This window comes from Elephas maximus, chromosome 27, assembly GCF_024166365.1.
Source record: "Elephas maximus indicus isolate mEleMax1 chromosome 27, mEleMax1 primary haplotype, whole genome shotgun sequence".
Classification (NCBI taxonomy): Eukaryota; Metazoa; Chordata; class Mammalia; order Proboscidea; family Elephantidae; genus Elephas; species Elephas maximus.
In genome coordinates this window covers 32187885-32211079 of record NC_064845.1, presented here as the reverse complement: position 1 = coordinate 32211079, position 23195 = coordinate 32187885, and the positions used below count along the sequence as shown (strand labels likewise).

Genomic DNA, 23195 nt, shown 5'->3' with positions numbered 1-23195 from the left:
AACTCTGAGTTTTGTGCCATGTCTGCTCTGATACTGAGCGATGTGATGAAAAATGTCCGAGGTTACTAATTGGCCTTCACTTCTAGTCCGGATAAGACACACTGACAATGATGAAGTTTTCTCATTAGAGAAAAGAGATTAAACTTAGAGTTTAATCCCCTTTATGAATAGTGAGAGATAACTGCTTGAAGCAATGTGGTGGGATATCATACTGTGTTTGATAGTTTAGAGAATTTAGCACTTAGATGCTTGAACCACATCAGTACAACACTGGGTAATAAGAGCTTGGCTATGCTGAACAGCAAAGCTTCTAGATGGCCAGTCTGTACACTAAGTTTAGGTCAAGTCTGAGAGATGGCGGAGGCAATGGGCTTCTTGACGTCCTGACTCTGGAATTACAGAAGAACATCTGGGAAAATTTTTAAGACTTCTAAGGCAGGTTAGTTTACAACCACTCTAGCTTATGCTGCCACCATTAGGTCCCTGCATCTTTTTCCCACACTCCAAGCTCCCTTCCTGAACTTGCCCTTGGAGTTCTATATCAGACTGTAAACTCCATAAAGTAGGAGGCACTTTATGCCAGAGTCTGGCACAGCTGCCACTCAGAAACGCAGGCCCAGTGTTTTAGAACAAACACAGTCCTGTTATTTCCAAGGATCATACAGTCTCCATTTCTACTTTCCACAGTCCAATCCCAAGTTGGCATACGTTGTTGTCCCTTAGCCTAAGGGTGGGTGGTGTGGCAATTAAACACAGCACAGCGGTGGAAGGTCAGGGGTTCCAATTCACCAGGTGCTCCTGGGACAAAGCAGTCTGCTTCCCTAAAGATTTACAGCCTTGGAAACCCTATGGGGCAGTTCTATTCTGTCCTGTAGGGTTGTATGAGTCCAAATCGACACCACAGAGTGGGTTTGGTTAGCGGTTTTTTTCTCTCAGCTGGTGCCCAAAGTATGAGCGTCACCAGGACACCCCCTGCTTAGTCAGTCACTGGAATGCTCTGCATCACTGGAGGAAGAGGTCTCAAAACGTGAAAATAACATGGGAAGGTGCAAAACCGACGCTTTCTGACAGATTTCCTTAAAATCTTGCTGCTCAAGGGTGGTCCTCGGACCAGGAGCATCATCACCACTACCTGGGAGCTACTTAGAAAGCTGGAATCTCAGATCCGTACCCCAAACTTACTGGAGCAGAATCTGCATTTTAACAAGACACCCAGTTAATGACTATTCATATTAGGATTTTAGAAACTAACAGATGTAGCAAAAGATCAATCCAGGGCTTCTCAGTCCCCGAACACGCAGGCTTAGTCTTTTCCTGCAAGCCTCACACCCTCCTTGCTGTAGCAAGACACTCCAGGGCCTTGGGAGCCTGCGCAGCCGAGGGCAATTTGGTGATTGGCTGCTGTGGCCACGTGACCGGCGCTGGGCCTCCCGTGCGAGCGGATTGGCTGTCGCGGACGCTGACGGGCAGGGCAGGGGCGGGCCAGAGCCTGGTCGGAGGGGCGCGCGTGGACCAGAGGGACGGAGGCGCGAGAGCGCTAGTGCGCGTGCGCGAGCGGCGGGGCTTTCTCTCGCGCCCTCGGAGGGAGCTAGAGCGTTTCTCCTGAGGTGAGCGGCGCCGTGGGGCTGCCGGCCCGACCCTTCCGCCGGCTCGTGGTGAGCGGGATGGGCAGGGCCGGCAGGGTGGGCGGGGCGGGGCTAGTCTGGGGCTAACGCGCCCCGCCCCGGGAGCCCCGCTTCTGAGGTGGCCGCAGACCCAGGCTCATCCACCCCTCGGTGCCTCGGCTTCCCTTTCGTACCCTCTTAGGCGTCTCTACATCCTCCCCACCGCGGAGACGGTGCCGCCCGAGAGGAGTTGCCCACCTGGCAGCGTCGCCTCCGCCTTTGTTTCCCGCCCAGAGGGATGCTGGCAGGTAAAGGGCGCTGGTGGTGAGGTGGGGGCGTTCCAGGCGCGGACCCGGGCTGGGGCCCAGCAGAAGGTGGCATTAATGCAGCGGGAAAATGAAGGAAGAAGTGGAGTGTCACGTTAAAGTGGCCCAGGCCTTGGGACGCGAACCTCTGAAGCCTGGGGACCCGCACTGATCCCGGGGCTGTGAGCGACGCGAATTGCAGGCGCAGCTGTGGAAAAGCGCTCTCTGCCCCGGTGCGGGCGGGGTGGGGGCGGCGTGACAGGGGGACCGAGCCCGAGTGCGGCCCGGAGAAGCTTCTCTGCCCGCTGGACCTGCAGGCGAGCCCTGGGCCCGGGTTCCCGGCAGGTGGGCGCTCTGAGCGAGCTGAAGGGCCCAGGTTCCCCGCAGGTGGGCGCTCTGAGTGGGCTGAAGGGCCCAGGTTCCCCGCAGTTGGGCGCTCAGACTGGACTGAAGGGCCCAGGTTCCCCGCAGGTGGGGGCTCTGAGTGGGCTGAAGGGCCCAGGTTCCCCGCAAGTGGGCGCTCTGAGTGGGCTGAAGGGCCCAGGTTCCCCGCAAGTGGGCGCTCTGAGTGGGCGGAAGGGCCCAGGTTCCCCGCAGTTGGCGCTCTGAGTGGGCTGAAGGGCCCAGGTTCCCCGCAGTTGGCGCTCTAAGTGGGCTGAAAGGCCCAGGTTCCCCGCAGTTGGGCGCTCTGAGTGGGCTGAAGGAACCCAGAGATTCGTTACAGGGGTAAAAATGTTCTAAGCAGCTGGGCACTGGCGGAGCAGGTCTAAATGAGACGCTCAGCTGGTGACTGGTGAATTGTGAGGAAGGAGATGCCTGCAGTGAACTGTGGACCAGGTCAGCACACTGAGATTCTTCTTCAAGAAGACAGATGTTGTGTGTGTGTGGGGTGGGGGGTCGTTGTAAACTGAGGTTTTTCAGGGGCTGTTCGAAAAAAAAAAATTTTTTTTTTTTTTTTTTTTGTTCAAGAGGGAAAGTAGTTGTTTTCTGCATGTTACTGGGCTGTAGGGAGAGGAAGGCAGGGTCTAAATTAAGCCTCTTCAGACTTCCTCAGTTCTTTGAAAAGGGTGTGTTTGAAGAAGACCATTTGGCTGGCAGAAGAGGGATGTTCGGGGAGGGAATATCTCCTGTGAACCACGCTTTGAAAAGGGGAGGTGTGTGCAGGAGTTTCAGAGCAGATTAAAACTGCAGGGTATCGCCTACCTCTCTCCTCCATTTCTGCAGACCTGCACTAGGAAGGGTATACTGTACGTCCTTATAGTGAAACATAAAAGGTCCCTTCAGTTTTCCCCTGGTTAACTACTTTGTTAATTTTCCTGTATTCTGGAGTTTCAATGTAATCCACTTAGAATTTATTCTGGCATGAGATTGACAAAGATCTGTATTTACCTGATTCCTTGGAGACATCCTGATACTTTTTCAAAGCCCTTTTATTCGTATTCTCGCTACAGATTGGTTTCTTTAGGAAACAGTATGATTTTCAAACATCTAAGACATACTCCAGAGATGGATTATCCAATAAGCAAGGTACACATTGGGTTACTTGTGCCTACTTACTAGTCAAAATTTTACCTGTTTTTCACCACATGAAAGATGTGATGAAAGCCCCATGAAATTGTGCACTACTGATTGGTAAGTAAACACAAGCCAGTTGCACACCTTGCTTAGTGTAATCCCGTGAGTACCTTGCTTACTGGTTAATCCGCCCCTGCATCCTGACAAAATGTCTACACTTGATAGGAAATCAATTAGCTTGACAAGTTAAATAAAAAATAATTGAAGAGGGAGCACTTCGCTTTGTTAGGGAGCTGAGAACTCTGAGGTGCATGAAAGTAAAAGGAGAAGTTGGTGCGAAGCTCAAACTTGCTGGGAACATAAGAGCTGTTCCTAAACCAAACCAAACCCACTGCCATCGAGTCGATTCTGACTTATAGCGACCCTATAGGACAGAGTAGAACTGCCCCATAGAGTTTCCAAGGAGCGCCTGACGGATTTGAACTGCTGACCTTTTTGGTTAGCAGCCATAGCAGTTCACCACTACGCCACCAGGGTTTCCCAGCTGTCCCTAAAACCCACCCTTAAAAAAAAGAACTTAGTAAAGTGAAATATAGGTTGTCGGCTAGTAGTTTGGAACACAAAGCAAATTATTGGGAATAACTTAAAATTTTGCCTAAAATTTTTAAGTTGGTATTGGTGATGGTAGAGGAAGGAATTCTGAAGGTTGAGAGAGGCGGTATAACTTAAAAAGTATATGCTTTTAGGTCTAAAGAAAAAAAATGTCATTTTTGTCATGCAGGCGGTTCCTGGATTACGAAGGAGTTCCGCTCCTAAATCTGTCTTTAACTTGAATTTGTACGTAAGTCAGAACAGTTAGGTACGGTTTGTATCTAACATCAGTTAATCAATTGTTTGTCTTAGCATGTAGTGTACCTTTTCTATACATAAACATTAAAGAATCATTTCCAGCTACACTAAAATATCTTTAACATGATAATATGGTAATAATAACAGTGTTCTAACGCGCTTCCCAAAGTAGCTCCAGTTTATTATTATGAACCATTGTATACACCTCAAATTTTTAATGTAAGTAGCTTTACGGGGATTGGTTTGTAACTACAGGTTGCATGTTAGTGGGTCTTTTGTAACTGGGGACTGCCTGTGAAAACTAAACAAAGGGCGTGCAGTTCTTATTTTAAGCCTATGGAAGGGGCTTTGAAAAGGTTGAAAAACACTGATCAGGTTAAGCAAGGGAAACCAGGAAGATCGGCAGGCTTAGTTCATCTTGAGGGACGCAACATATATCAGTGACGTATAGCACAAGGTTTTGTTTTCTGAGTCAGTAAAAGCTCACTAGTGTTACTTCCAAAACAACAACAAAATCATTTCCTTTCTATCATTTCTGTCCCTTGGGTTAGGCACCTGGAGGATGGAGAGCAAATGAAAGAGATTAGAGTCCAACCTGCATGCCTAAGGAGTAGTGTCCTTTGAGAAGGATCTGTGTCACATTGTGTAAATACAAGAGCCTTCACATTGAGAGAGGTCTGAGCACCTTCCTTAGGATGTGAGACAGAGCTAGATAGCATAGCCACAGGTCGGGGCTGGGAGTGCTATTATCTGATGCTGAAGCAGTGGGGAAAAAGGAGAGCCAGGAAATGTTGAATTCAGTGAGGCTCTTGCATTTGCAGCATTGAGGAGGCATTTCCAGGCAGAAGTGCCTCTTTGTTGGCTAGCCTGGCTTTACTTTATGTGGCTTCCAGATGACCTGCCAGTCACAATGGAGGCTTCTGTGGAGGTTATACGTCTCAGGTTGTAGCTTATGCTTATGATGTGCTCTAGGAAAGAAAGGCTCCCAAAGACAGAAATCTAGGCTGCCATTCCTGTCACCCATAGGCTTCCAGAAAGCAAATTGTGCCCTCCCTACCAGCAGGTGGCACTGCTGTCTCTGGGAATTCCTGGAGGAGATGAAATAATGGAGCTAGCAAACCAGCAGTGTGTAGCCTCTAGTCTAGAAGATCTTGAGAGGCTTTGTGAGATCTCAGTCAAAGAGGAGCTCAAAGAAAATAGTTGTGAAAGCCAAAGTGTTTCTATAAGGTTGGAATAAGGGGTCTTATGGGGACTGAGGGATGGTTGTGGTTACTTTGCTGGGTGTGTGTGTGTGTGTGTCTTTGTGTAGTGGGCGAGAAGGCGGAATGTAACCTAACAATTAAGCATCAAAATACAGGGTTCGAAAGCACTTTGCATAAATTGGTTAATTGAATGTGAAGTTGAAATCATAATTCAATCAAAATTCCCCATAACTTCATAGTTTCTACTTCTTTGCTTGTAAAGCTAGTCTACACATGTGGATGGGATTCTGGAAATATACATGTGACTTTTAAACCTGATCAGTATCCAATAATCACATACTTTGAACGTACGGGTGAGAGTATTAGTAAAAATATACTGTTGGTTAATTAGCCATTATATTTCAGGGCTGACACAGAAGGCAGGTCAAAGTTATTCTCAAATCAGTTTCTTCTGAAACTTGAAACTTCCTAAGAAGTATGGATTTTCTTAAATTCTGTTCTTTTGAGATTTTATTCACAACTGAAAAATTGGACATTGGTTTTATTGACCTTACGAGCCAGGGTCCATTCATCCATTCTCTTTTTGGAAATAACTAGATGGCTGTCCATTGAGTTGAATTTTGTAGACATGTTTGAGGGAGATGGGTGCTGTCGCCAGTGATGGGGAGGTTACAGTGCATATTGAGGCCCTCAGCTTTGACCCTGACCCAGGTAGAGTACACTGCCTTTGGTGCCAGTACCCCAGCCACCTGCTTTCTCTTGTAGTTCGTATTCTATGCTCAGCTTATTGGAGGTTTATTTCTGTCTGTCTTCAAATGAACTGATGAGCTTGCTTTACTACCGATGACGAATCCTAAAATTCTGCTGGTGCTGGCTCAACATTATTAGTCGTTAGGGAGATGCAAATCAAAACCACAATGCCACACCACCTCACCCCCACTAGAATGGGTATAATAAAAAAAAAAAGAAGAGGAAAATAACAGGTGTTGGCAAGGATGTGGAGAAATTGGAATTCTCGTTCATTGCTGGTGGGAATGCAAAATGCCACAGTTGCTGTGGAAAACAGTTTGGTGTTTCCTTAAAAAAGTTAAATGTAGAACATCTGACCCAGCAGTTCCAGTCCGAAGCATGTGGCCCAAAGAGCTGAAAGCAGGGATGCAAACAGCAACCTGTGTACCAGTGTTCATTGCAGCACAATTCACAGTAGCCAAAAGGTGAAAATAAGGGAAATGTCTATCAAGAGATGAATGCATAAACAAAATGTGGAATGTACATAACGATGGGCTATTACTCAGCTGTGAAATCCTGATACATGCTATAATGTGGATGAACGTGGAAGACATGCTGCACAGAATAAATCAGTCACAGAAAGGTACTGTTTGATCCTTCTTACATGAAATAGGCAGATCTGTAGAGACCAGAGCTTATTAGTGATTGCCGGGGTGGGACAGAGGAGTAAAGGGGAAGTCAGTGCTTAGTGGCCACTGAGTTCCTGTTAGTGGTGGTGGGATAATTTGGAAAAGGATAGTCATTGGTTGTACGAAATGTTGAATGTAATCAGTGTCACTGAATTGTACTTGTAAAAATTGTTGGGGAAAAAAATCCTGCTAGTACTAGATAGTGATAGTCACAACAGCTTATTAACATTGCCTCTTTATGTGACCCCAACTCTCTTCACTTTTCTGAACCTCAGTTTTCTCACCTGTTCACTGGGATTGGTGAAGTGGCAAGTGTTGCTTAAGATTCCTTGCAAGTCTGAATTGTCTGATTAGGTGATTTGTATAGATATTTCTGAAGCCTCTGGAAAATTCTCATTTGGAAGGCATTTTCATACTGTGAGTGTAGGGGGTCTTAGTCATGTAGTGCTGCTATAACAAGTGGATGGCTATAACAAAGAGAAGTTTATTCTCTCTCAGCCCAGTAGGCTAGAAGCCCAAAGTCAGGGCGGTGGTTTCAGGGGAAGGCTTTCTTTCTCTGTGGGCCCTGAAGGAAGTCCTTGTGATGCATCTGTCTTCCCTTGGTCTGGGAGCATCTCAGCGCAGGAACCTCAGATCCAAATGATGCGGTCTGCTCCTGGTGCTGCGTTCCCAACTCTTTGCTTCCTTCCCTTTCCTTTTTATCTCTTGAGACGTAAAAGGTGGTGCAGGCCAGATCCCAGGGAAACTCCCTTTACATTGGCTCAGGGAGGTGACCTGGTAAGGGTGTTACAATACCACCCTACCTGTCTTTAACATAAAATTACAATCACAAAATGGAGGACAATCACAGAACACTGGGGATCCTGGCCTAACCAAGTTGTTACACACATTTTTGGGGGACATAATACAATCTATGACATAGGGCGAGAAGAAATTTAAAGTCTCATTAGTATTTATTTTGATAGCAAAGTTTTATTGTAAAATAAGAAACAGATATAAAAATGGGATATAAAAAGGGGCGAGGAGAAGGGATACAGGCGAAGAACGCAAATGGGTCTTCCAGAGCGCAAAGAAATTAGACTCTGAGCATCGGGGGCAGTAAGACATGGTGGGTAAAGATCCCACGGAAAAGCTGGAATCCTCCAGGGAGTGGGGTGGGGCGAGGTTTCCTTTTAGGTGCTGAGGTTTACGTGGAGGCTAGACAGGACGTGGCTAGGTCAGCAGAAAAGGGACTTGGAAGCTCCCTCCCCTAAACCAGCTGCCCAGTCAATCCATCAACCAACAGGGACAGGGGGACCGGGACTCCCCAGAGGCCAAGTCCCAGATGCCATGTAATCTAATCTAAGACGATTTTAAGGCCAGCAGCCTGGTGACTTCCAGCACTGTGGGATCTTTGAGTCATACATGCATCATTAACCTCACGGCAAACCGCAGGATGGTAGGTATCTGTATTTTCTAGACGTGCAGATTGCTGTCAGGAGCAATGAAGTACCCTGAGATAGTTTCCCTGGCTAGTCTGCTAGTGATCTAGGCTTTCAACCCAGGCACGGCCCGTTCTATGACTGGTTTTGAAATCTAATTCTTACGTGCAGGAATGCTATCCTATCTTTCCCAAGCATTCTTTATAGTAAAAACCTTAAAATCTAAGCTAGAGTGTCCCTCATGCGCCCCAAAACATCAGTGCAGGCCAGCATCTTTAGTGGAGGCCCAGACCAAGGTAAGTGAAGAGCTCCTGAGTGTTTTGGAGGCACACCTGTATGAAGCAGGGGTTCAAGCATGTGAATTTCAAAATGGTAGAGAACGAAGGCAGGGGCAGGGTGTGTAAATGGGGGACAGGAAGTGAAGGACATTAGTCTGAGTCAGGCTGCTCTCTCTTGAACATAAGTTTTTTATGGCGGGAGGTAGATTGCCTTTTCTTAGACTTCAGAAGGCTAGATTGAGCCCTGCTCCCCTCTGGCTGCTTCCCAGCCTGGGCATCCTTGAGCTCCAAGGCCTCGTTCAGCTGTAGGAACATCTTGAAGCATTCATGCCCATGGATCTGATTCAACTCATAAACACCATGCCAATCAGTAATTGTGCAGATAAAATCATTAGGTTTTGGATGATGGGATGGAATTCATTAAAAAAAAAAAATTATGTGCATGTAATTATCTCAGGCATTATTTGGGATTTCTTTACATGAGATGTGATTTTCCTAGAACCAGGCAAGGGTTGTTGGGCCTTCCTGAGGTGTGTTGTCCAGAATGGAACCAGGTCTGATTGCCATTTTCCTGTACCCTATCAGGTTGTTAGCTCTGCCAGTTCACATTACCTCAACCACCATCCTCCTCCATGGATCACTTTCCTTAACTTTTCTGTCGTTAATTACTGTTTCTAGAAAGGGAACAGCTTGCCAGAGAGTTGAAGATTCCAGGTTTGGTGGATAATAGCATTAGCGAAGCACATGGTTCTGCAGTTCCACTTTATCCTTCCTCAGTGGCAGTCACGTGTCCATATACTCATCTGTTTACAGTTGCTAGTGAATCAGGTAAGGAGCCCTGGTGGCACAATGGTTAAGCACTCGGCTGCTTACCATAAGGTTGGCAGTTGGAACCCACCCAGCGGCTCCATGGGAGAAAGACATGGGAATCTGATGGCACCTAACAACAGTGAGTCGGGCGTTGGCATTGGGAGCATCATGACCAAGGCTGGCTTTGAGCTCTCATTGGTGCTGATGATTGTTGAGGCCAGAAGGAGAAAGTCACTGTTTGGTGTCCCCTTCTCAGAGTTCAGGTGGAAGTCTGGGAAGAAGGGGTAGAAAAGCACCACGTCTCTTTCTGAGCTCTCCAGCTTCTACAGCTTGAACTCAAATCAGACTCCTTGAAGAGAAAACGACAACTAATAGAAATCTAGGCAGAGCCAAGGGTGGTTTGGAAGGAGGAACAGGAAGTGAAAAATTAAAAAAAGAAAAATTGCATTCAGCTTAAAAACTGTTTGGAGTGTTGTTTTAAGCTTCCGTTAGTACTTTGGTGCCCTTACTAGATAATGCCCCATTGCCCAGCCTCAGACAGAGGGCAGCCAGAAGGGCTGATGTCCTTAGGTGCCTCACATGGCTCGGTAATGAGTGCAATTTACTGAACAAAATAGACAATTAGGGTCTGTAGATCTCTGGAGATTCCCATCAACATACATCGTTACTGCTCTTGAGTGACGCGCGTGCGTGGAGATGAGCAAAGCAGAGAAAAGGCAGCTGCAAAAGTATGTCAGCAACTGAAGACTCCAGGTGAGCAGCCAGGCACAGGCAGACCACAGCTCAGGGGATGGAGGTTGCTAAGGAAAGGAGCTGGTCTTTGCCAGGTTTTCTCAGTAAAGGAAAAGAGTTGGGCTTTGTGAGCTCTACTCATTTTCCTTTGTGGCTCCCTATAGTTACTGTTTGAACAGGTTTGAACAGTAACTAAAAAGTATAGCATGTCAGAAATAGCACTTGACCGGCATGTGTAAATGCTGTACAATGATAAAATTGTAGAGTAAGCCATTCTTTAACTATCAGTCAGCGACCAAAGAAAGTAATCCTAGCGATACCAGTAGACCGGAGTTTCTCAACCGCAATGCGGTTGACATTTTGACATTTTGGTCCAGACAGTTCTTGTTTTGGTGGCGGTGGTGGGGTGCTTTTTGTAGGATGTTTAGCAGCATCACTGGCCTCTGCTCACTGGATGTCAGTAGCATTGCCCTCCTCCCCAATCGTGACAATCAAAAGTATCTCCAGACACGCCAGATGTCTGCGTGAGGGGGGAGGGGCACCAAAAGAGCCCCAGTTGAGGGTGACTACAGTGGGAGATACAGAAATTTAATCTTGCTCTGAGTTTCTCTGGGACTGTATTTTAATGATTTAACCTCATCGTGCCTCAGCTTCCCTACCAGTAGACACAGTCTAAGGAAAGTAATGTGCATAGTACTGTGTGGGAACTAGGGGGTTCTCTAAGTGCTCAGAAACAATACCTGTCTCCCCACATTTCCAGGGCCCAAAGATCACTCTTAATCTTTTGATGGCAGTAACTGAGGGGCAGTGGGAATTTGGAGAAGGGTAAAAGCTTAGTGGTGTGGGAAATGGTGAACAGTACTGGCATCTGAGTTTATTTGAAGGCATCCTGTCCTAGTTTATTGTGACAGTGTATTCTGGATGAAGGCTTTCTTTTGGAGAGGAAAGAAAGGGGAGAGTGGAGGAGGCAAGAAGGAGGCTGCTCAGAAGAGAAGTCAGGAAAGTGCACTTGATGGGTCGATCTCCTAATGTGAAAGTGACTCATATACAATTAGACCAGAGGACACAGAGAAGTAACCCCAAAAATCAAAATATCTTTGCACATGACTGCTGATCCAGAAGAGTTGTTGCAGGTGATTAATGAAGACCAGAGACTGTTTGCAGAAGTCTCTTTGTTCTAGAGCCTTTACGTTTCTGTCTCCTCTCTTTTGGAATATGGAAAAAAGTTGTCTTCAACATATGCCTTTGATAGTTCTTTTGTTGCTCTTCAGAACTGTGTGTCGGAAAGGTGCAAAATACTGTAATCCTGATCTAGACCCGAGTGATGTACGTTATTTTAATAAAAAGCACCAACTTGACCCTAAGTCAGGGTCAGTGCAGGAATTAGATGAAAACCATCCTGGCAGGCTTGCGTTCACCCTTGCGGTGTTTTCTGGTCTCTGTAGTGTTAGATACACTTGCAAAGCTTATGACAAATGTGAACAGACCTTGGATCTAATAGGTGGAAAAGCCGTCTTAGACAGGTATCAGGTAGCCTTGTTATTTATATTCTGTCTGCCCTGCGTTTACAGTACTAGGTGTTTTTATTAGAAGGGGCACTTCTGTGTAGCAGAAAGGGGACAGTGAGAGAAGCTGTTTTGGTAGATAGGTTGGTGTCTTAGTCATCTAGTGCTGCTGTAACAGAAATGTCACAAGTGGATGGCTTTAACAAAGAGAAATTTGTTCTCTCGCAGCTTAGAAAGCTAGAAGTCCAAATTCATGATGCTAGCTCCAGGGAAAGGCTTTTTCTCTGTGTGAGCTCTGAGGGTTGGTCCTTGTCAGCAATCTTCCCATCCTAGGAGCTTGTCAGTGCAGGGGCCTTGGGTCCAAAGGAAGCGCCCCCCTTGAGGTTCTGCATTCTTGGTGGTAGGAGGTCCCCATGTCTCTTTACTCATTTCTCTGTTTTGTATCTTGAAAGAGATTGATGTAAAATACAAACTAGTTTTGTAGATTTAGTCCTGCCTCATTAACATAAATACCCCTAACCCCACCTCATTAAGATGATAGAGGTAGGATTTACAACACATAGGAAATTACATCAGATGACAAAGTGGTGGATCCTCATACAATACTGGGAATCATGGCCTAGTCAAGTTGACACACATTTTGGAATATGTTGAAGTTTTTAATCTAGTGCTACTCAAAGTGTGGTCCTAGTAGCATCAGCATTACCTAGGAACTTGTTAGAGATATAAATGATTGGAGCTCAGCCTGTTACCAGAGAATAGTCTGGGTTCTTGTATTCGGTGTAGGAAAGAATTCAAACATTGAGACAAAGAGTGTCAAGCAAGCAAGGGGTTTTATTAGTTAGCAGAGGGTTAATAGCGAAAAGTGCACTTGACCAGAGAGCATCTAGCGGCTGCTCAGAGGGACAGTCTGAGAGCCCTGATAGTTGTTTTCTTAGGGTTTTATACCCTTTTTCTCTTCTCTCTCCGTCTTAACATTTAACAGCCAAGCCAGGGACCTTATCAAGTTAGGGACTATCTTATTGAGGAATGTCACCACTCCCTGTCACTTCTTCTACTAGAGTGTAAGCTCTCCCCCTTCCCCTTAATCTTTCCCCCCTCCCCTTAATCTTTCCCCCCTCAAGTGCCATTCTTCCAAATCTTTGGGGTTGTTGAAGGGGGGGTGGACTGTCTTCTGTAGCTACTTCTTGCTGTCACTGGGGGCATAGAGCTGGCCCTAGGAGTGGCACTTGTTCTCTAATGGGGGTGGTTAGCTCAACTTCATGGAGCCAGGAGCCGAGGATGGAAGCTTTGGGCAGCTTGATCCAAAGGGTTTTCAAGACATATTATTTGTTGATGTCTGAATTCCAGCCATTTGCAACTGAAACTGTTGTAATGTGGAGAATATAAAAAGAGTGAGTATTTTGAAGAGGCAGGGTCCAAATAGTAAAAAAAGAATCAAAGACATTAAAGGGCCACAGAATGGTGTTTTCATGGGGCCCGTGGTCGATAGTGGCCAGTTTATTGAAATTGGTAGGTTTTATTCTGTAGGCTTTCATCCTTTCAACCAGGCACACTAACATGTGGTCTCTTGTCCACCTGCCTCTTTCGGTATTATAATCCCTTCTTGGGTCTGCGTCTTGGACTGTGGCGGTGCCCATGGGGTAGGCCTGTTTTTTTTTTTTTTTTTTTTTAATATTTTTTATTGTGCTTTAAGTGAAAGTTTACAAATCAAGTCAGTGTCTCACACAAAAACCACATACACCTTGCTACACACTCCCAATTACTCTCCCCCTAATGAAACAGCCTGCTCTCTCCCTCCACTCTCTCTTGTCCATTTTGCCAGCTTCTAACCCCCTCCACCCTCTCATCTCCCCTCCAGGCAGGAGATATCAACATAGTCTCAAGTGTCCACCTGATCCAAGAAGCTTACTTCTCACAAACATCCCTCTCCAACCCATTGTCCAGTCCAATCCATGTCTGAAGAGTTGGCTTCAGGAATGGTTCCTGTCCTGGGCCAACTGAAGTTCTGGGGGCCATGACCACTGGGGTCCTTCCAGTCTCAGTCAGACCATTAAGCCTGGTCTTAGGAGAATTTGGGGTCTGCATCCCACTGCTCTCCTGCTCCCTCAGGGGTTCTCTGTTGTGTTCCCTATCAGGGCAGTCATAAGTTGTAGCCAGGTACCATCTAGTTCTTCCAGTCTCAGGATGATGTAGTTGCTGGTTCATGAGGCCCTTTCTGTCTCTTGGGCTCATAATTGCCGTGTGTCCTTGGTGTTCTTCATTCTCCTTTGATCCAGGTGGGTTGAGATCAATTGATGTATCTTAGATGGCTGCTTGCTAGTGTTTAAGACCCCCGACGCCACACTTCAAAGTGGAAGGCAGAATGTTTTCTTAATAGAATTTATTTTGCCAATTGACTTAGATGTTCCCCAAAGCCATAGTCCCCAAGCCCCCGGCCCTGCTCCGCTGACCTTCAAAGCATTCAGTTTATTCAGGAAACTTCTTTGCTTTTGGTCCAGTCCAGTTGTGCTGACCTCCCCTGTATTGAGTGCTGTCCTTCCCTTTACCTAAAGTAGTTCTTATCTACTATCTAATTAGTGAATGCCCCCTCCCCCTCTCATAACCACAAAAGAATGTTTTCTTCTCCCTTTGAACTATTTCTCAAGTTCTTATAATAGTGGTCTTATACAATATTTGTCCTTTTGCAACTGACTGATTTCACTTAGCATAATGCCTTCCAGGTTCCTCCATGTTATGAAATGTTTCACAGATTCCTCACTGTTCTTTATCGATGCGTAGTATTCCATTGTGTGAATATACCATAATTCATCTATCCATTCATCTGTTGATGGGCACCGTGGTTGCCTCCATCTTTTTGCTATTGTAAACAGTGCTGCAATAAACATGGGTGTGCATATATCCGTTCGTGGAAAGGCTCTTATTTCTCTAGGATATATTCCAAGGAGTGGGATTGCTGGATCATATGGTAGTTCTATTTCTAGCTTTTTAAAAAAGCTCCAAATCGATTTCCAAAGTGGTTGTACCATTTTATATTCCCACCAGCAGTGTATAAGTGTTCCAATCTCTCCACAGCCTCTCCAACATTTCTTATTTTGTGTTTTTTGGATTAATGCCAGCCTTGTTGGAGTGAGATGAAATCTCATTGTAGTTTTGATCTGCATTTCTGTAATGGCTAATGATCATGAACATTTCCTTATATATCTGGTAGCTACCTGAATGTCTTCTTTAGGGAAGTGTCTATTCATATCTTTTACCCATTTTGTGATTGGGTTATTTGTCTTTTTGCAGATGAGTTTTTGCAGTATCATGTAGATTTTAGAGATCAGGTGCTGATCTGAAATGTCATAGCTAAAAACTTTTTCCCAGTCTGTAGGTAGTCTTTTTACTCTTTTGGTGAAGTCTTTGGATAAGCATAGGTGTTTGATTTTTAGGAGCTCCCAGTTATGTAGTTTTTCTTCTACATTCTTTATAATGTTATGTATACTGTTTATGCCATGTATTAGGGCTCCTAACGTTGTCCCTATTTTTTCTTCCATGATCTTTATCGTTTTAGATTTTATATTTAGGTCTTTGATCCATTTTGAGTTAGTTTTTTGTGCATGGAGTGAGGTATGGCTCTTGTTTCCTTTTTTTGCAGATGGATATCCAGTTATGTCAGTACCATATGTTAAAAAGACTGTCTTTTCCTCATTTAACTGTTTTGGGGGCCTATGTCAAATATCAACTGTTCATATGTGGCTGGGTTTATGTCTGGATTCTCAATTCTGTTCCATTGGTACATGTATCTGTTGTTGTGCCAGTACCAGGCTGTTTAAACTACCGTGGCGGTATAATAGATTCTAAAATCAGGTAAAGTAAGGCCTCCCACTTTGTTCTTCTTTTTCAGTAATGCCTTATTTATCCGAGGCCTCTTTCCCTTCCATATGAAATTGGTGATTTGTTTCTCCATCTCATTAAAGAATGTCTTTGGGATTTGGATCGGAATTGCATTTAACGTATAGATCGCTTTTGGTAGAATAGACATTTTTATAATGTTAAGTCTTCCTATCCACGAGCAAGTTATGTTCTTCCTCTTAGGTAAGTCTCTTTTGGTTTCTTGCTGAAGTGTACTGTAGTTTTCTTTGTATAAGTCTTTTACATCTCTGGTAAGATTTATCCCTAAGTATTTTATCTTCTTGGGGAGCTTATTTTATCTTCTTGGGGGCTACTATAAATGGCAGTGATGTGGTGATTTCCTCTTCGATGTTTTTTTTGTTGGTGTAGAGGAATCCAACTGATTTTTATATGTTTCTCTTGTATCCTGATACTCTGCTGAACTCTTCTATTACTTTCAGTAGTTTTCTTGAGGATTCCTTAGGGTTTTCTGTGTAGAAGATCACTTGTACAAAGTATCTGCAAATAGAGATACTTTGATGTCTTTCTTGCCAGTCTGGATGCCCTTTATTTCTTTATCTAGCCAAATTGCTCTGGCTAGGACTTCCAGCACAATGTTGAATAAGAGTGGTGATAAAGGGCGTCCTTGTCTGGTTCCCGAACTCAGTGGGAATGTTTTCAGGCTCTCTCCATTTCGGGTGATGTTGGCTGTTGGCTTTGTATAAATACACTTTATTATGTTGAGAAATTTTCCTTCTATTCCTATTTTGCTGAGAGTTTTTATCATGAGTGGGTGTTGAACTTTGTCAAATGCCTTTTCTTCATCAATTGATAAAATCATGTGATTCTTGTCTTTTGTTTTATTTATGTGGTGGATTTCATTAATTGTTTTTCTAATGTTGAGCCATCCCTGCATACCTGGTATGCATCCCACTTGGTCATGGTGAATTATTTTTTTGATATGTTGTTGAATTCTATTGGCTAGAATTTTGTTGAAGATTTTTGCATCTGTGTTCATGAGGGATGTAGGTCTATAATTTTCTTTTATTGTGGTGTCTTTCCCTGGTTTTGGTATCAGGGATATGGTGGCTTCCTAGAATGAGTTTGGTGGTATTCCGTCCTTTTCTATGCTCTGAAATACCTTTAGTAGTAGTGGTGTTAACTCTTCTCTGAAAGTTTGGTAGAACTCTGTAGTGAAGCCACTGGAACCAGGGCTTTTTTTTGTTGGGAGTTTTTTGATAACCTCTTCTTTTGTTATGAGTCTATTTAGTTGTTCTACCTCTGTTTGTGTTAGTTTAGGTAGGTAGTGTGTTTCTAGGAATTCATCCATTTCTTCTAGGTTTTCAAATTTGAATATAATTTTTCATAGTAATCTGATATGATTCTTTTAATTTCAGTTGGGTCTGTTGTAATATCGCCCCTCTCATTTCTTATTTGGGTTCTTTGCTTCCTCTCCTGTTTTTCTTTTGTCAGTTTGGCCAATGATTTATCAATTTTGTTAGAGTTTTTGAAAAAAACAGCTTTTGGCCTTGTTAATTCTTTCAGTTGTTTTTCTGTTTTGTATTTCATTTAGTTCAGCTCTCATTTTTATTATTTGTTTTCTTCTGGTGCCTGTGGGTTTCTTTTGTTGCTCTCTTTCTATTTGTTCAAGTTGTAGGGATAATTCTTTGATTTTGGCCCTCTCTTCTTTTTGAATGTGTCCATTTATTGATATAAGCTGGCCTGTGAGTACCACTTTTGCTGTGTCCCAAAAGTTCTGATAGGAAGTGTTTTCATTCTCATTGGATTCCCTGAATTTCTTTATTCCATCCTTAATGTCTTCTATAATCTAGTCTTTTTTGAGCAGGGTATTGTTTAGTTTCCAAGTGTTTGATTTCTTTTCCCTGCTTTTCCTGTTATTGATTTCCACTTTTATGGCCTTATGGTCAGAGAAGATGCTTTGTAATATTTCAGTGTTTTGGATTCTGCTAAGGCTTCCTTTATGACCTAATATGTGGCCTATTCTAGAGAATGTTCCGTGTGCACTAGAGAAGAAAGTATAGGTGGTTGATGTTGGGTGGAGTGTTTTGTATGTGTCTACGAGGTCAAGTTGGTTGATTGTGGCATTTAGATCTTCCATGTCTTTATTGAGCTTCTTTGTGGATGTCCTGTCCTTTACTGAAAGTGGTGTTTTGAAGTCTCCTACTATTATTGTGGAGCTGTCTGTCTCACTTTTCAATGCCGATAGAGTTTGTTTTATGTATATTGATCAGCCCTGTCATTGGGTGCATAAATATTTAATATGGTTATATCTTCCTGGTCTATTGTCCCTTTAATCATCATGTAGTGTCCTTCTTTATCCTTTGTGGTAGATTTAACTTTAAAGTCTATTTTGTCAGAAATTAATATTGCTGCTCCTGCTCTTTTTTGATTGTTGTTTGCTTGATATATTTTTTTCCATCCTTTGAGTTTTAGTTTGTTCGTGTCTCTAAGTCTTTGTTGGTTTTGTATATATAGCCCATCTGCAAATCGTCTAGCTGTGTCGGAGAGATTTAGTCTTTCTCCCTGGGTGAGCATTTGGTTACAGATTATCGTTATGTCTTTCTAACCTAAATAAAAAAAAAACGAAACCCATTGCCGTGCTGGAGATCATTCAAAAATGGCTGCAGCAGTATATTGACAGGGAACTGCCAGAAATTCAGGCTGGTTTCAGAAGAGGACATGGAACCAGGGATATCATTGCTTATGTCAGATGGATCCTGGCTGAAAGCAGAGAATACCAGAAGGATGTTTACCTGTGTTTTATTGACTATGTAAAGGCATTTGACTGTGTGGATCATAACAAACTATGGATAACACCGTGAAGAATAGGAATTCCAGAACACTTAATTGTGCTCATGAGGAACCTTTACATAGATCAAGAGGCAGTCGTTCAGACAGAACAAGGGGATACTGATTGGTTTAAAGTCAGGAAAGGTGTGCATCAGGGGTGTGTTCTTTCACCATACCTATTTAATTTGTATGCTGAACAAATAATCTGAGAAGCTGGACTATATGAAGAAGAACGGAACATCAGGATTGGAGGAAGACTCGTTAACAACCTGTGTTATGCAGATGACACAACCTTGCTTGCTGAAAGTGAAAAGGACTTGAAGCACTTACTAATGAAGATCAAAGACCTCAGCCTTCAGTACGAATTACACCTCAACATAAAGAAAACAAAAATCCTCACAACTGGACCAATCAGCAACGTCATGATAAACAGAAAAATGACTGACGTTGTCAAGGATTTCATTTTACTTGATCCACAATCAACAGCCATGAAGTGTCAGTCAAGAAATCAAAAGACACGTTGCATTGGGCAAATCTGCTGCAAAAGACCTCTTTAAAGTGTTGAAGAGCAAAGATGTCACCTTGAAGACTAAGGTGCACCTGACTCAAGCCATGGTATTTTCAATTGCATCATATGCACGTGAAAGCTGGACAGTGAATAAGGAAGACCAAAGAAGAATTGACACCTTTGAATTGCAGTGTTGGCAAAGAATATTGAGTATACCATGGACTGCCAAAAGAACGAACAAGATCTGTCTTGCTCCTTAGAAGGAAAGATGGCAAGACTGCGTCTTAACATACTTCAGACATGTTGTCAGGAGGGATCAGTCTCTGGAGAAGGACATCATGCTTGGCAAAGTACAGGGTCAGTGGAAAAGAGGAAGACCCTCAATGAGGTGGATTGATAGAGTGGCTACAACAGTGAGCCCAAGCATAACAACAATTGTAAAAATGGCACAGGACCAGGCAGTGTTTCGTTCTGTTGTGCACAGGGTTGCTATTCTTTGGAACTGACTCGACGGCACCTAACAACAATGCTAAATTTCAGTTAGAGGGTAATGAAGATGTGAGTTTTCTCTTCCAAGTTTATACACCTCTTGAATTCTATCCACAGATTCCCTAGATTAAGAAACTCTTAAGAGGGCCTGCTGCCGTAACCATTAAACTTTTGGCTGCTGAGTGCAGTTCAGTTCGATCCACCAGTAGCTCTGTCGGAGAAAAGACCTGACAATCTGCCCTCTTAAAGACTGCAGCCTTGGAAACCCTATGGAGCAGTTCTGCCCTGTCCTGTAGGGTTGTTACGAATCATAATCAACTCGACGGCATACAACAAGAAGAAGCCCTTGTTTAGTATCATTTACCGATGGCATAAACTAGATTTAAAAATATACATCCAAGGTTATTAATAAACATTTCCCTAGCTTCAAAAGACTTGCAACAATTAAAAATGATTCTTATGAAAAATTATCCTTAAAGACATTGACGTTAAAAATATTTTAATGGCTTTTTACAATAGTTGAGATACGAAGAGGTGTATTCATCCTTCTAGTCATTCTTTTATTTATTAAGAATTCTCTGAGTTGGAACCGACTCGACTGCAATGGGTTTTTTTTTTTTTTTTTTTTTTTAATGCAGCAATTAGGGGCAAAACCTGCCACAGTGATTATAGCAAGTTTAGCTGGTGGCAGACAACTAGCTGTTCCTCAAAAATTTGTTCTCTCCTTCTGTAGAGTTGTCCCTGGGAAGTTGCTGCCAAGCCAAGGACTGTATGTGCTGCCCCTGCATTTAGGTGGAGGTGATAAGATGAGCTCTCAGGAGTGGAATGTGAGCATAAATGATGGATGCCTCTTCCAGGCCAAGGCTTTGAAGAAGCAGACATGCCTTCCTCACCGTCTTTTCTTCTGTCTGCCGGTTGAATATTGGAGAAGTCAGCCCGGGTCCCGGAATGACTCACGGAACAAAGTGTCCCCCGGTCCCTTTCCACAATATTCAAGACCCACTTTGGACATCCCAGGATTGAATGATAAACTTCTATTGTGCTAAACCATTGAGATTTTGGGGTTTGTCTGCTACAGCGGCCACTTTTTCCTCAACTAATAGGAGAGGCATCAATTAGGGATTTTGCATGGAGGCCCTGATTTCCCTGCCCATCATGGTTGGTATGGCAGGTATAGCAAACTGGCTCACTCAACTCCGTTCCAACCCCTTTGTAGTGGGAAAGCTAAATGGAAGAACGTCAAAGATATTTCCTCATTTCCCAGACACCCATTTCTAGTTCAGGCTTCACATGAGACACAGGTTGTTCCAAGTGGGCATACTTGTGTGTGATTTAGGAGGCAGAAATGAACATAATGAGTGCAGGTCATGCTCCTACTATTTCTACTGTTTCTTCTATCAACCATGTTTGTGAGGCTACAGATAATAGAAAAATCCACTTGCAAGGGCTTAAATAAATAGGAACTTATTTTTTCAGCTAACAAGAAGTTTGGAGGTAGGCAGATACTGGAGTTGGTTCATGAATTCAACAGTGTCAGGGTCAGCATCTGTGCAGTTCTTTTGGATGTCCCCTCATGGTTGCAAGGCCATTTCTGCAGCTCCACCCATCACATCTGTATTTCAGGCAGGAAAAAAAAAAAAAAGAAGAAGTAGAAAACGGGAACAGCAATGCCAACTGCTTCTTTTTATCAGAAAGGCAAAAGCTTTCCCAGAAGCCTTCACGACAACTTACCTGTAGGTCTCACTGTCCAAAACTGGGCACATTGCCACCTGAACAAAATTAGGGTTCTGTTGGCATGCAAGAGGGAAGGATACCTATAGGGTACCCTAAAACATAGAAGTCATGGTCACTGTTCTCAAGGACCTGATAATGGCTTTATAGAAACAAAACATATGCATGTACATTTGAATAATAATACCAGAGTTAAGAAAAGCTATAAGACAGTAATTTAAGTTACAGAGCAGACATTTTAGAGGAGATGGGAATTGTAGGGGTTTTATTTTTTTTAATCTATCCCACCTCATTTTCAGGAGGGCTGGTGTGAAGAACCATGCATCTCAGCTGAACTCTGTGGGTAGCCTCTTGCTTGCCCATGGTACCATGCTAGCATCACCTGCCAGAGAAAACCAGTGTTCTGAGTGAGCGTCCAGATGAAGTGCCCTTGGCAGGATTGATGAACAGGAAGTGGTGAACTTGACCTGGTCCTGGGAGAATGAGAAGATACTACAAGGACCGAGGAAAGGGTCCTGAACACAACTCCAGAAGTTAATTTTGTGAGTACAGCGTTTCCCTGGATGCCAGAAACACTAAGGATGGCCACCTGCCTGTAATTAACCCGAATCTCCTTAGTCACCCAGACATAATGCAGGCTCTGAATTTGCCTCCAGAGAGGAATCACTGGCACTTGCCTTTTGACGTGAGATTTATTGACATGAATGATCCCAGTCCCCTAGGGAGTTGCCTTGACCATGGAGATAATAATTTACCTTCTATGGCAGCAGTGCTCCTGAGGAATGAGCATTAAGTATTTGCAATGAGTATTTTCTGGTTTTTATTTAAATTTGTTGGCTTTTGTGATATTTGTCCCTGGATCATTTGTCATTCAAGCTCAACTTTAATTTTCTCACTAACATGGTTCAACAACCCATTGGGTTGCTGCTTTGGGAAAGGATGAAAATCTACAGAAGCACCTCTCCCATATCCCTAGGTCCTTACCACTTCGTTGTGTCTCAGGCCTGCTTCCAACTGCCAGTCTCGAACCTCTCTGCCTGAGGGCTCTCTTGGAAGCTGTGGAAAGTCTCTCTCTGTCTGCCCACACTGCAGGCCAGAGTGCCCGAGACTCATACCACCCTCCCTTCAGGGTAGCTGTCAACCAAGGACTGATGGGATTTGATGAACATACATACCTCAGCTCCTCCACCCCTGTGGTAGGATAACCCTGATGAGTGTGTTATCCCACATGTGTGAGCATGTGAGGCAGGAGCCCATGGCTTGTTGCCTACCAGACCTTTGGCACTTTATCTCTTGTGGAATCTCTCTGGGCAGCTCCCTGGGCTGGACTCCTCTTTCCACCATTAGTTAAACCTGGAGATAGCAGTGCTTCTTCTCCTTGGTCTTCCTGGGGTTGCCAGGGCTTTTTATTTTCCAGAGTTGATTGATAACATTACCATTCCTCACTTGATGTGCCAGCCTGCTTAGGGGAACCAGTGCAAGGCAGATAGGAGAGAAGAACTCAATGGGTTACCTCAGCTCCTGAATTTTCCCCAAACATCCTTGTTGAAAAAAGAAACCAGTTCCTAAAATTTAGTACCACTCTTTGGCCAACTTTAACCTGGAGAGATTATAAATACACATTTTTTTTTTTTTAAGAACTTTTCATTAACACAGGTGAATTCCCCCCTTTTTTTTTGCAGATAGCCTTTTAGGAAACCCAGTGTGGGCAGAAGAAGGAAGCTGGCTGTCTAGGCTTCGGCAATATTAATGTTAGTTGACTCAGAGAGTCAAAGAGACAGAACGTCCCTTGAATATTAAGGAGTCAAAAAGAGATCCCTAAGCACTCAAAAAAGTCATAGAAAAAGGGAGGTTTAAGAAAAGAAAGAAAAGGAAACATGTATTAAACATCTACTCTGAGCTGGGCACTGAGCTTTTTTTTTTAATCAATTTTGCCACCGTCTGTCCTCTCCCTCATCTCCTAGGGAAGAGGTTGCATGCCTCTAGGGGGAGTGTCTTAGTTATCTAGTGCTGCTTTAACCAAGAGAAATTAATTTTCTCAGTCTAGTGGCTAGAAGTCCAAATTCAGGGCACCAGCTCCAGGAGAAGGCTTTCTCTCTGTCAGCTCTGGAGAAAGGTCCTTGTCATCAATCTTCCTTTGG

General features: G+C 43.9%; 1 long non-coding RNA gene across 5 annotated transcripts in view; it reads left to right on the top strand.

Moving 5' to 3' along the window:
- Positions 1-1511: 1511 nt before the first annotated feature.
- Positions 1512-23195, top strand: part of LOC126068360 (uncharacterized) — a 51378-nt gene continuing 29694 nt past the window's right edge. For 2 of the 5 annotated variants that reach the window (XR_007515631.1, XR_007515629.1), the window contains exons 1-3: positions 1512-1607; positions 1807-1912; positions 21354-21596. This is a non-coding gene — a long non-coding RNA (uncharacterized LOC126068360). Of the gene's footprint in view, positions 1608-1806; positions 1913-20056; positions 20495-21353; positions 21597-23195 lie in introns of all 5 variants that reach the window. The other 3 variants (XR_007515633.1, XR_007515632.1, XR_007515630.1) reach the window with 3 other exon arrangements.